At 49.7% G+C, this 13,559-nt stretch overlaps 1 protein-coding gene and 1 long non-coding RNA gene across 2 annotated transcripts in view; one reads left to right on the top strand and one right to left on the bottom strand.

Annotated features, from left to right (window-relative positions):
- SUN1 (Sad1 and UNC84 domain containing 1) overlaps positions 1-13,559 on the top strand; it is a 283,061-nt gene that overhangs the window by 222,728 nt on the left and 46,774 nt on the right. The gene's annotated exons all lie outside the window — the stretch shown is intronic.
- LOC117200997 (uncharacterized) lies at positions 88-8,481 on the bottom strand. The gene is made up of 2 exons (XR_007471981.1): positions 7,843-8,481; positions 88-7,054 (listed from the first exon to the last, which is right to left on the bottom strand). It is a non-coding gene; the product is annotated as an uncharacterized LOC117200997 (long non-coding RNA).

Raw genomic sequence — 13,559 nt, 5'->3', positions numbered from 1 at the left:
TCTTCCCGGACCAGGGATCCACGCCGTGTCCCCTGCATGGCATGCAGATTCTGATCCACTGCACCACCCAGGGAAGTCCCAAGTCTCTTTTTCTTTAAATGAATTTTATTCAGATTTAATTTACATACAATGAAATGGTCCCATTTTAAGTGTATATTTTGCTGAGTTTTGACAAATATATACAGTTGTGCAATTACCATCACAATCAAGATATAGAATGTTTCCATTACCCCCCAAAGTTTTTTTGGTCCCCTTCCGAGTCAAACCCCACTCCGCAGCCAGGCCCTGGGCAGCCACTGATCTGCCTTCTGACATTACAGATTACAATGTCATTTCTATATTGTCATGCTCAACACAGTGTTTTTGAGACTTAGCCACACTTTTGCATGTAGCAGTTATTCATTCCATTTTTATTGCTGAGTCGTATTCCATTGTATCACAATTTTTTATCTGCTCATCAGTTGAGGGACGTTTGGGTGCTTCCTGTTCAGTTTTGAATAACGCTGCTAGAAACGTTCGTATGCAAGTCTCTGCGTGGACATACGTCTTCATTTTGCCTGGGCGAATGCTGAGGGGTGGAATCGCTGGATGGCATAAAAAGTGTAGGCTTAGCTATATTATAAACTGCTGATCTGTTTTCCAGAGTAGTTGTAACATTTGACGGTCCCACCAGAAATGTATGAGAGTTCCATTCGCTCTGAATCTTTCCCATCACTCGGCGTGGTCAGATCTTACTTGGTTATTCCAGCTACCTCAGTTTCCTTGACAGGCCTCTCTCCTAAATAGAAAGGTTGACGGGAGTGTCCTGTCCAAGGGTAAGGGTTACCAGGTGCCGGACCGACGGAGGAATTCCTTGGGGAGCCCCGCCCCACCCTAAAAGCACCAAGCAGTTTGCTTGATTTGTTTGGAGAAGAGAAATCTGGCTTCTGGACCAGGGAGCCAGGCCAGCTGCCAGTTGCTCTGTGGCCTGCGTTTGGGAGGGAACAGTTGTTCAACCCAGAGCTCTGGTTAATCCCCGGTGTCAGCCCTACCCCGAAGCTGAGCCTCTGAGACCAGGACAGACAAGCCTCCGCCTCTGCCCAGGCCACCCCCAGCCCCTTCCCCACCCCCGTGCCTATTCTGGGATGCTGCTTCCTCCGCCACTCTTCTAACTGCTTTTCTCCTTGCCCAGATTTGCTGAATGCTCTCATCTACTGACGTCTCCCATCCCCACCCACCTCCTTTCTGTGCTTCTCCACTAATCCTTTCAAGGAAGCCTTAGGTGAGAAGAGGAGAAACTGCCTGTGCTCAGTTCTTCTCTGCACTGAGAGCTTGACTTCTGTCTGTGGGCGGAGAAGAGTGTCCACAGGCATCCTAGGTGGAGAAGCAGGCTGCAAAGTGGCACATACAGGGTGCACTTCTGTAAAAATGTACGCATGTGTACACAGAAAGTGACAGAACAGACATAAAAATATTTACAAAAGTTAGCTCTGGGTGATGGGATTAAAGTGATCTATGGGTTTTTAAAAATTTTTTAAATACTTTCTTATGTTTTCTAAACTGCAGTTATGAGTGTGGCAGTTTGCATAGCGGCTAAAGCCTCGGGCTCTGGGGTTGCACAGATCTGGATACGGACTTTCAGATGGAGGGGGTGAAGGCACAGGTGGGGACTGACCTCGAGTCCCTGACGTGACAGGAAAGTTCTTGTAAACCAGCCGCGACTTTTTGTCTCTCCAAAGCCACAGGTGGTCAGTAACCGCTGCTGGAGCTTGGCGACGCATTGTCCCTTCACGCCCTGTGGAGCTGAGTAGTGACATTTCCGCATTCTGAGACTGGAACTAAGGTTTTGCTAAGAGATGTGGCTCCTGCCCTGACAGCGTAGAGCTGACCCTTCAGATCTCACCCCAATGAGACCCATGCGATCCTGGCAGCAAAACACTGTTCTTCCAGCTCTTAGCTGCTTTGATTGGAAGAGAGGAGTTTCAAATCGTCTTCTTGATGTCTGTGAAGAGTTTCATGAGACTGCAGAATACATAAAACAAAGATTGTCATTATCTTGTCCACAAACTCATCTGTGCTCATCCGTCTGCGTGTTTGGTGCCGGTGCAAAGGTGAATTCTGGCAGACTCAGTCAGTGATCTTCTTACCAAAGAAATGAACAGACCTTAGCTGCTAAATGTCCTCCAGCCTTTACACACAACTCTGCCCATAAAGGTGAGATCTGCTTACCTGCAATGTTGGGCTTTTCATAAGGCAAGTTTGGGTCACCTTTCACTTTCCTCTGAATATGCAGAAGTAAGGAGACTTCTGACCATAGAAATGGAAGCAGAAGCCTCTTAGATACTTCCTACAAGATACCTGTCGTTGTTGGCGGTCATAGGAAAGATGTGCACATGCTGGTTGCCGTCAAAGCCTATCTCTCACAGTGCGGGAAAGGAGTGCCGTCCTCTAGTCTGGAAATACATCAGGGATGAGAACGGACTCAGGGTCTACAGGAAGACAGAGGTTCATATGCTTTTCTCCAGCCAGTTGGAGGGTCTTTAAAGAGGCCACAAGTGGGTGAACTGGCTGCACCTGGTTGTGTGATGGTCTGTGTAGATTGTGACAGTGACTCACCACAGGCAAAAACACTCACTGTATGACAATAGAAATGCTTCAGAACTCAAAAGAATCCCACTTTGAATTCAAATCTCAGTTACCTCTGCCTTACAGCCACATCCCCGAGAAGGAGAAGTTTACCTTACGGTGACTTCCAATACGCTTCGGGGCATTTAAGAATGGACATTTGAGACGTGGAAGCCTGTGTGATAAACTCACAGATGCAAAGGACCTGATGCATAAACAGCCGGGCACCAGCATATGTCTGCGGCCACCAGGAGGGTGGGCACCTTTTGAGAACGGGAACAGGTCCCCACAAGTCTAAGCCCGGGTGCTGTCAGGACGTCGTCATCACATGGATGACGCTGGGAGTCCAGGTGTTGTGGCTCCAGTCAGCGTGAAGTGTACGTCTCTCTGTGTCCCATTTCCTGCTGCATGAAAGAAGGGTGTCCCCAAACTTCAGAGAAGTGTCGTCAGAGAGGACAGGAGGAGGGACAGCGTCCTACTCACCACGACAGAAAGATCCATGTCATGGTCCAATTGATTAGTCCTATCGTGTTTGCAACCTCCTTTTAAAAAGTCTCGTATTAAAACAGATCCATGGGAATTCCCTGGTGGTCCAGTGGTTAGGGCTCCAAGCTTTCACTGCCAGGGCCCAGAGTCAGTCCCTGGTCAGGGAACTAAGATCCCACAAGCCACGTGGTGCAGCCAAAAAAAAACCACAACAAACCACACAGATCCAAATACTAATAAACATACCAACTTGAGTGAATCTCCAGGAATCGTGCCGAGTTTAAAAAGCCAACCTCAAAAGTTGACATACCGTATGATACCATTTATACAACGCTGTTTACAAAATATTTATTGATTGATTGATTGATTTGGCTGTGCCGGGTCTTACTTGCGGCATGTCCGATATTTATTGCAGCGTGTGGTACCTTTAGTTGCAGCATGTGGGCTCTTAGTTGTGGCATGCATGTAGGATCTGGTCCCCTGATCAGGGATCAAACCCGGGCCCCCTGCATTTGGAGTGTGGAGTCTTAACCACTGGACCAGCAGGGAAGTCCTTATACAACATTTCTGAAATGACAAAACTTTAGGAAAAGATGGCAGGCTAGTGGTTTCCAGGGGCTAAGGACAGGCGGTGGAAAGGGGTGGGGGCTGCAGAGGGCACAGGAGAGATGCCTGGGGAGTTGAAACCTCCCAGCATCTTCACTCCCAGTTACACGAGTCTGGACACCTGTGCCCCATGTTGGGAGCAGCCTTCACTCTGGCCCATCCGGTTCCTGGGTCACTATTTTCATGCTGCCCTTTCCCCTTGGAACGGGTTAAAGCCCCCAAGCAGGTGGGTTTTATAATCAGTGGGAGGATTTCATCCACAGGAGGTACCTCGGGGAGGCTGCTTTCCAGATGCCACAAAATTGTACTAAAATTCACATAACATTTACCAACTTAACCATTTTTCAATGTCCAGTTTAGGGGTATTAAGAATATTCACATTGTTGTGCAACGTCACCACTGTCCGTCTCCAGAACTTTCTCATCTTCCCAAACTGAGACTCTGCCCCCATTAAACACTAACCCCCATCCCCCTCCTCCAGCCCCTGGTGCCCACCCTCCTCCTTGCTGTCTCTGTGACCCTGACTGCTCCAGGGACCCTCCCCCTGAGCTTGCTTGGGCCGTCCACACACCCGCCAATACTCGGTGTCGTCCACTCTGATGGTTGCCGATCTGATGGGGATAGAGTGGTGTGGAGTTACTTGAATTTGCATTTCTCTGATTACTAATGGGCTGAAGCAACTCTTTATTATATTCTTGTCCTGCATTTAAGTTTCTTTTTCTGTGGATTGCCTGTTCCCATCCTTTGCCCATTTTCCTATTGCATTCCTCTTTTTCTTGTTGATTTGCAGGAGCTTCTTGTATATTCTAAACAGTAGCTCCTTGTCTTTTAAAGATGGCAGATATCTTCTGACCTGTCATTTGTCTGCTGGCTTGTTCGTGGTATCTTTATTGAGCACACATCTTTCATTTTGATGTAATCAGATCCATCAATGTTTCATCATAAGGTCTGTGCTTTTGAGGTTTGTTTTAAGAAATCCTTCCCCACCCCTGGGAAACAGAGCCTCCTTCATTATCTTCTTTTGACATCGTAGTGTTCCTTTTCTTTTTTTAATTTAATTTTTTTATTTGTTTAATTTTTGGCTGCGTTGGGTCTTTGTTGCTGCACGAAGTCTTTCTCTTGTTGCGGAGCACGGGCTCTAGGTGTGCGTGCTTCAGTAGTTGTGGCGCCCGGACTTAGTTGCTCCGCGGCATGTGGGATCTTCCCGCACCAGGGCTCGAACTCGCGTCCCTTGCATTGGCAGGCAGATTCTCAACCACGGTGCCACCAGGGAAGCCCCCCTAGTGTTCCTTTTCATTTAGGTGGTCATTCATCTGGAATCTAGTTTTATTTCTTTAAAAATAAAATTTCAATGAGAAAACGGCAAAATATTAGTTGTTAATTTAGGACAGTGGAGTCAGTGTGCATATTACTGTACTTTTTCCATAGTTTAACATTTCTAAACTTCTAAAATTTGTAAAAATTTCTTAGTATTTTGTGCAAAATACAGGTAAAGTCAAATAAGAAAACAATTTACGAAGCCCCACTTGGATAGAATCACTGGCAATTTTCTGTGCTCTGTGCGTGTGTGTGTGTCTGTACACACACGGAATCATATAGAACCTACATTTTTCAGTTAACAGCTTGTCATTTCCTGAGTACATTTCATGCCCCGTCTCTGCACATATGAAACTGTGAGCGCTGTTTTCTTTTTCAAGGAAAACTAGCTTTGTTCTTGGAGTTTATCTCTTCCCTCCTGTGATCTAACTCCATAAGACATCAGGCTCCAGGTTAGCTTCCTGCACTGTGATTGTCTCACTCCAACTACCTGTCACCTGAAGATTTCTTTTGTTTTTCCATCTAGAAAGCAGTGTTTCCACCCATTTTGCTTTCTTGAATAGTGAATTCTCACTCTGTAGGCATAAGACACACGCACAAACACACGTATCTGTTACGCAAGTCTCTTCCTGCTGGAAGCAGGTGTGTCAGGTGGGCAGCAAACTTGATTTTCATCGGTGGATCCCAACACCTACTAAGTATGGGGCACACAGTAGGCATGCAGTAAACATATGTTAAATTAATGCAGTCCCAATAAGAAGAAAGACTGGGAGTAAGTGCCCAAGAAGCTGTCCAGGTGAGCACGCTGGGGTTGAAGTCAAGGGGCACAGGTGGGCACGGGTGGGCACAGGCGGGGAAGACCTCGTGGAGTAGGACCACAGCAAGAGGGAGATGGAAGGCAGAAAGCATGGGCACCGGGGCCAGCACAGCGAGGGGAGGGAAGACTCCCAACGCCCCTGACGGTGCCTATGGGGAAGTCTCTTCCTGCTCGGGCCTCGGCCTCCAGAGGAGCAGGGCTGGCTGCTCTCCAGGTGTCTGTGGCTGTGCTGAAGGGCCCGGAGCAGCTGCAGTGCCAGGTGAACTCATTCATACCCACCCACCGGTACAGACCGATACCAACCAGCTGAAGCCGGCCGAAGCCAGCATAAACGAGATGGAAGTGGTCAGGGTGGGCACAGTCCCTCCAGAGAAGACCTCCAGGCCTCACCTGAGTCGGCACCAGGGGTGTCTGTCCCTGGTTGCAGCCTCTTTCCCTGCAGGTGGAGGAGACACGAGCAGGGAGAGTCATGGGTTTCCTCCCATCACTGTGTGCTGGAGGTGGGGGGCTGTCAGCTACTGCTTCCTCCATCAGGGCATCTTGTCCTGCTTGTTTCCTCTTGCTGGTGAGTGTTCTAAGGGCCTGTTTCTGTTGTTTTTTTTGCCAGGGACATTTCCCCGTTCCCCGTGTCCCCCCGCCCCCGCCGGCTGCTCCCCACTCCTCAGCCTGGAGGCCTAAATGGTGAGCCCAGCCTTGGTGCTCACCTCCACCAAGGCTGAGAGGCATTCAGATTCCGGATTCTGAGCTGGGGAGGGAGCGGGGGGGGCTGAAGTGATTTGAGAGGCTGCTGGCCTTGCCTTGCACCACCACGGGCCCAGGATGGGAAGCACCGGCTTCTACTCTCAAAGGCTTTTTCGTGCCTTTCCCGATGCTGCCTGCACATCCTCTGCTGTTCCTCTCAAACTTGGCGGGACCCTCAGGATTTCGTGAGCTTCCTTTCATCATGTACTGGGGGGTCCCATGGAGCCCCGCCAGTATCTCATCCCCTCCTTTGGCCTTATGGCATGTGGCTTTGCACCCTTCCCTGTTTGTTGTTGCCGGTGAAATATCTTTTCTTCTTTTAAGCTGGTCTCGGTCATTTCGTAATTATTGGGAGGAAGAAGATTGCTTCTGTGACCTGCCTTCCGTGTGGAATCCTTACCCAGAAGTGTCCGCGGATGTCTACACTGCTGTCCACTAGAAACACCATGAGTGCCACCTATGAAATCTCACATTTTCTAGTCGCTGCATTAAAAACGCAGAGAGAAACAGATGAAATTAATTTGATAATGTTTTATTTAACCAACATATCCAAAATATTACAACTTAACACATAAGCAATATTTTAAAATATTAGTGAGGTATTTTACCTTCTTTTTCATATTTAGTCTTCAAAATTGTTTTATACACACACAGCTCACCTCAGTTCAGGCTAGCCACGTTTCCAGTGATCAACAGTTACATGTGGCCAGTAGCTACTATAGCTACTAGACTTAATCCAGATCTTTATTCTCCTCAGTCCACCCCCCGCCCTCCCAGGCAACACTCAAAAAACACAACCTTCTCTCCTCTCTCTGCCAGTGCTCTTGTTGAACACCTACCCTGCTTATGAAACACCTACCGGCATCTGTAAAATTTATACCAGGGATGAGACTTCCTACAAGCTCAGCTAAAGACACAGCCCCTGTGCTGTGAGTTAATAAACTAAGAGAAGAAAAAGGCCATCCTTTTTCTTCCTAAACCCTACAAGGACAGCCAGCTAACACTGCATTAGTCCACTGCCATTACTGTAATAAATATGTTCTCATTAAAATGGCCCATGCAACTGGATTTTCCTTTTCAGCCCTGGAAGTCTTTTCCTGAGCGGGCAATGTGGTAGGCTCTTCCCGCCCTTACCCGCCCCCTAACCTGCTGGAGCCGCGTTTCCTCTTTTGTAAAGCAGGATCATAATAGCTTCTTTATCTACCTGGCAAGTCGGTTGTGAAACTTAAAGAGATAGTAAAGGGCAGGGCTCAGCCACTGCAAAAACCCACCCAAAAGTGGCCTGTTGTTATCTGTGTGGTCCGTGGTTGGAGAAGCCTGCAGGTCAGGAAGGCGCAGGTGTCCTCGGCAGGCCCCGGGGCAGCAGCCGGAGGGCCCAGCTCCGCCACGTTCCGCCTCGGAGGAGCGCACCTGCGGCCAGGCGCGCACACCTGGGAAAGCGGACGGAGCTCGGAGACCGCACAGTTTCTGGGTGTGGGGAGCAGGGGCTCGAAGACAGCCACGGAGCGCAGGGACGGGTGTTGCAGGGATGGCGGCCACGGCGCGGGACGGCCTGGCTGTTGCCGGCCGAGACCCAGGTTCTCCTGAGACCGGGGTCCTCCTCTGGACAGAGACCCTCCCTGAGACTGGAGCCCCTCCGCCCCTCCTCCCGGCTCTCTCGCCCCGCCCCCTCCGCGCCGCGCACCGCCGCTGAGCCCCGCCCATTTCCCCGCCCCACGGCTCGGCAACAGTTCTCGATTGGCTGGGAGCCTAGGTAGGCCGCCTCCGCATTGGCCGAGGAGCTTCGAGTGGCGCGCTCGTGATTGGTGGACGTCCGCGTTTCTCCCAGGCGCGGCGCGCGATTGGCTGGCAGAGGCACGGTCTGCGGGGCCTGGGCGGTGCAGACGAGGCCTCAGGCGGAGGCTGCTGCGGGGGGGGCGGCGACGGTGGCGGTGGCTGCGCCTGGCAGGTGAGCTGCAGCCGGGGGTCGGGGCGGAGGTCCGGGCGGAGTGGGGCTGGGGCCCGGGCGTCCCTCGTGGCGGGCGCGGGTGGGGGCGGGCTGCGGTCCCCGCTAGGGCCGCCAACGGCCGCGGCGCTTCAGCCCCGCTGCCCCTGCGCCCCCTCTCAGCCTGGCATCGCCGCCCCGGCGCCTCAGTCCCCTCCCCGTCAGCCCGCTCCTCCTCAGTCCGCTGGCCCCAGGCGCCCTCTGCCTCGCCCGGTCCTGCTTGAGCGCCCCCGCGCCCCCTCCCCAACCCGGCGCGCCCCCGCCAGCTCCCCTCCCCCCACCACGGCGCCTCCTCCCCGGCCCGCCGACCCCCGCCTGCCAGCACCCGGCGCGGCCCCGGGACGTCGCACCCCACGCCGGCTGCCCGGCTCGCGTGCCCGGGCTCGGCGCTCTGCCCGGGGGTCGCGCGTGCCGGCCGCTGCCCGCGGAGGCCGCTGACGTCGGGCGGGGCCCGCTCGGTGCCGGGTCCTGTGCCAGGTCCTCCGTGCACTACCCGTTCCCTCGCTCCGCCCTCCCAGCTCGGAAACGTGAGCGGTTCGGGTCTGTTTTCGTCCATTTCGCTGGACGCTTCAGAGTTCCTTGAAGTCTGGAAACGCGGGACGGTTGGGTGGTTCTGGGGCATTTTCTGTTTATTTGGTTTGACAGTCCTCTCTTTTTCCTAACCTTCTCTTTTCTGTGTGTTTTGGGAACGCTACCGTATTGGGGTACTGGACCTCTTGGACCGGTTTTCTGTTTTTCAGCTTTCTCCCCACTTTCCAGCTTTGTCTTCTTGTTCGACTTTCTAGATTCTTCAGTGTTGTAACTCGTGTTGGACGTTTTATTTGGGCCATCAAATTTTAAATTTTCCAGAGGTTTTTGGTGGTTATTGTTTTTCCTCTAAAATTTAGTAACACGTTCTTGTTTCTGAATGCCGTGGCGTCGCAGTCTCCGTCCGTGGCCTAGGTGTTCGCTGGCGTGAGTCCGCCTGTCCTGAAGCGTCGGGTGATCTTGCTTGAGCTCGCATAGCTGAGAGCGGGACCCTGCCCAGCGCTTCGGAAGTTCTCTGCGCCTGCGCTGGTCCTGTCGCCGTTGGCTAGGAAAACGGGTGGGGTTACCTCGAGGGACGCTCAGTGTCATTGTTTTTACTGGACTTGTTAGATTCCCAAAGATGGGCTTTCCAGCCTCCTGCCTCGTTGTAGAAGTCAGGTAGAAGAGTGGGGCTGTGGCCTCCTCAAATTAGCAGGGAAGTGCTCACTTATCCCGCTTCACAGGAAGGCATTCTAGAACTCAGCTATGCCTCTTACCCTCTGGTCTAGAGAGCCCTTGGCTTTATGCCCCAGTCTTTGTTCGGGGCAGGCAGGAAGGGGATCCATGCAGAGTAGCTAACTGCTTTCTTTTTAATTGTGGTAAAAATACACAATATAAAATTTACCTTTTTAACCTGTACTGCTCCTTGGCATTAAGTATGTTCACAGTGCTGTGCGACCATCCCCACTATCTAGTTGCACAACTTTTTTTTATCACCCTGAATGGAAACCCTTTTCCCATTAGCAGTCGCTCCCCATTATCCGCTGCTCCTAGCCTCTGGCAACAGCTAGTCTTTCTTCTGTCTCTGTGAATGTGCCTGTTGTGGATTTTTTATGTAAATGGATTCATACAGTATGTGGCCTTTTGTGTTGACTTTTTTCACTTAGCACTGTGTTTTCAAGGTTTATCCATGTTGTAGTGTGTGTCAGAGCTTCATTTTTCTTTACAACTGAATAATATTCCATTGTATGAATATATTCCAATTTGCTTATCCATTCATCTGTTAATGGACATTTGAGTTGTTTCCACTTTTTGCCTATTATGAGTAATGCTGCTATGAACATTTGTATACAGGTTTTGTTTGAGCATCTGTTTTCATTCTTGCGCTATATCTTGATAACTAGGAGTGGAATTGCAGGTCACGTGGTAATTCTAGGTTTAACGTATAGAGGAACCACCAAACTGTTTTCCACAGCAGCTGCACCGTTTTACATTCCCACCAACAGTGTGAGAGGGTCCCGATTTCTCCATATCCTCTCCAACACTTATTTTCCATTTCGTTTTATTATGGCCATCCTAGTGGTTGTGAGGTGGTGTCTCATTTTGATTTTGATTTGCATTTCCTTAATGACTGATGATGTTGAGCAACTTTTTATGTACTTGTTGGCCATTTATATATCTTTGGAGAAATGTCCATTCCAGTCCATCGTCCATTTTTGTTTTTTTTGTTGTTGTTGTTGTTTTGCGGTACGCGGGCCGCTCACTGTTGTGGCCCCTCCCGTTGCGGAGCACAGGCTCTGGACGCGCAGGCTCAGCGACCGTGGCTCACGGGCCCAGCCGCTCCGCGGCATGTGGGATCCTCCCGGACCGGGGCACGAACCCATGTTCCCTGCATTGGGAGGCAGACTCTTAACCATTGTGCCACCAGGGAAGTCCTTCCTTTCCAGTTGGGATGCCGTCTATTTCTTTTTCTTGCCTAATTGCTCTGGCTAGAGTTCCAGTACAATCTTGAATAGCAGTGGTGAAAGCAATGTCTTTGTTTTGTTTCTGATTTTAGGGGAAAGCTTTCAGCTTTTCACCATTGACTGTGGTGTTAGCTGTGGGTTTTAGTAAATGCCCTTGCTTGATTGAGGAAGTTCTCTTCTATTTCTAGTTTGTTGAATGTTTTTGTAATGAAAGAGTTGGATTTTAACAGGTGCTTTTCCTGTACCAGTTGAGATGATCCCATGGTTTTGCCTAACTGCTTCTTAAACAGACTTTCGTCGTTTGACTCATCCTGTATTTTGATTCCACTCTACATCCTTACTCCCAAATGTTCACAGGTGTCACTATCTTAAGCCTTTGGGGTTCTGTGATGAAAATTGGGTTATTTCTAAGTGTTCCTCATTGCAGGCTTATCAGCTTTTTCTGGCCCAAGTCAGTTTTCATTCATCCATTTGCTTTCTAGTTTTTGAGTTTCTTGCTTTTGTTTTTTCTCCCTTTCAATAAATGCCAGGCACTTTTGGTAGAGGTGGTGATAGGATGAAACCATCCTTCAGCATTGCAGCACCTGCGCTTAGCTCAATATTTCAAGGTGAGGTGAGAGCCCAGGGAATTGCTGGGCATTTCGTAGGGCCCAGTGTCAGGCTAAGTGTCCTGAGCACATCCCAAATTTGAGCACCCACATTGGGGTTTGCAGGGCAGTGGGAACAAGACAGTGATGCCAGCCAAGCACAAGTGGTGTTGCAGTGAATATTTTGGTGGGTAGTTATGCTCAATGCCGCCTGCAGGAAGGTTGCAGTATTATTTTGTTGACTGAAAACACCTTCATCTTCTTCCTCGTCTTCTTCCTAAATTTGGAACTCATTGCTATTTTTGGACAGCTCAGGCCACTCGATTTCCAGTTAGGAGAGACGAGGCCTGCTGCATTTGAAACTGTTTACTTCCTTTGGGCCAAAATAAGCTTAGGGTTGATAGAGGGAAAGTACAGACCATGATGTTGCTGTTATAACATGCTGTTTATTATAATCACATGTTGTAATTGACTCTACTTCATTAAGTGACTTGTGTGATTCATTAGTCAGTTTTGTAGTTTGAATTATATCTGTAATAGTGCTCATTAGTTGGGTGCTTTGTTTCTCATTTAGTCACATAGGGGCATTCAGTGAATGGTCACTGGCTGCGAATTTTAGTTGAGGAGCTGAGAATCATGTGACAGACGGGTTTTTGACATTTGTACGGAATAAAACTGCGGGTGCCAGACTTCGGTAGTGTGAGAGTGATTAAGTGTAGATCAGTGATTCCCACTGGGGCATGAGGGGCTCCTCAGGGGCATGCATGGCTTGAAAACAAAGCAGTGCTCTGCCTAGTTGCTTTGGTCTTAAGTCATTCTACTTGCTTTATTTGATCTTGGAAGATGGGAACTATATGTAGAATATGAAAACCGTCAATTGAAAGGTTTCTTTACTTGCTATTTATGCTACAAACCTTTTCAGTACTGGAGAGTGCTCACTTTTAGCCCCGTACTTACATGTGGGAGGGCAGAGCATTAAAGGGTGATCTCAGAAATGGTGTGGATTAACTGTTTACATTTATAGTAGAAATAAAATCCTGTAATTGTTGTTTCTGATTGTTCCCAATTATAGTTGGAAATGAAACAGAGTGGACGCCACTGTTCTGATTAGATGAGGAAACATAAGAAGTGCTTCAAATTCATTAGAAGGAGTAAGGAGGCCAAATACGTGGGACCCTCACTGATCGTCACGAATTCATCTAGCATTTGGGGCATGGTTTTTCCAGGATGTTGTCAGACGTGGAGCGACAGAGGGATGAGGGGAACCCAAGAATATTTTTGGGTTGAAGGCAAAGCAACATGATAGCAACGAGTTCTCCCATTTCTCTGGGCACCTATGAGATGTTCATTGGTTCTGCAAGTCAGGGTTAGCACCTACCCTCAGAGAGTTCATGGTCTAGTTGGAGAGAAAGACTCTTTAATAAACAAATATTACAATTTCTGTTAAGTGGTAAATGCCAGGGAGCACTAAAATTGGCACCTAACTTGGATATGTGGGTTGGGGGCATCCAGGAGAGCTTCCTGGAGGTGGTATCTCAGGTATAGCCTAAGGATGAGTAGAAGTTAGCTGGGAGTGATTGGGGTGGAAAGAGAACAAGGGATTGGGGAATCAGCGATCAGGAAGGCATCCCAGACAAGGAGAGAGCACAGAACAGTATGTAAATGGGGTGCGGGGAGAGGGTTACCTGAGGCCAGGTTCTCAGTGAAGCTGCGATATGGGTGGTGGGAGACAGAGAAGTGGGGTGTTGGACAGAGCGTTTACTTGCAGGTGCTGGGAAGCCGTGGTGGGATCTGAAGGGAGGGAGATGGTCAGGTCTCTTTTTAGGTGGACTGTTCTGGCAGTTTTCTGGCTTGAGGAGGCAAGACTGGAGACAGGGAAATTAAGGGCACTCCCCCGCAGGAAGCCAGCCAGAGATGGTGCAGCAGGGGACCAGCTGGAGGGAGGG

Source organism: Orcinus orca, chromosome 16, assembly GCF_937001465.1.
Source record: "Orcinus orca chromosome 16, mOrcOrc1.1, whole genome shotgun sequence".
In the NCBI taxonomy this organism is placed as follows: domain Eukaryota; kingdom Metazoa; phylum Chordata; class Mammalia; order Artiodactyla; family Delphinidae; genus Orcinus; species Orcinus orca.
The sequence above is the reverse complement of the archived record's forward strand: the minus strand, read 5'-3'. Positions and strand labels throughout refer to the sequence as shown.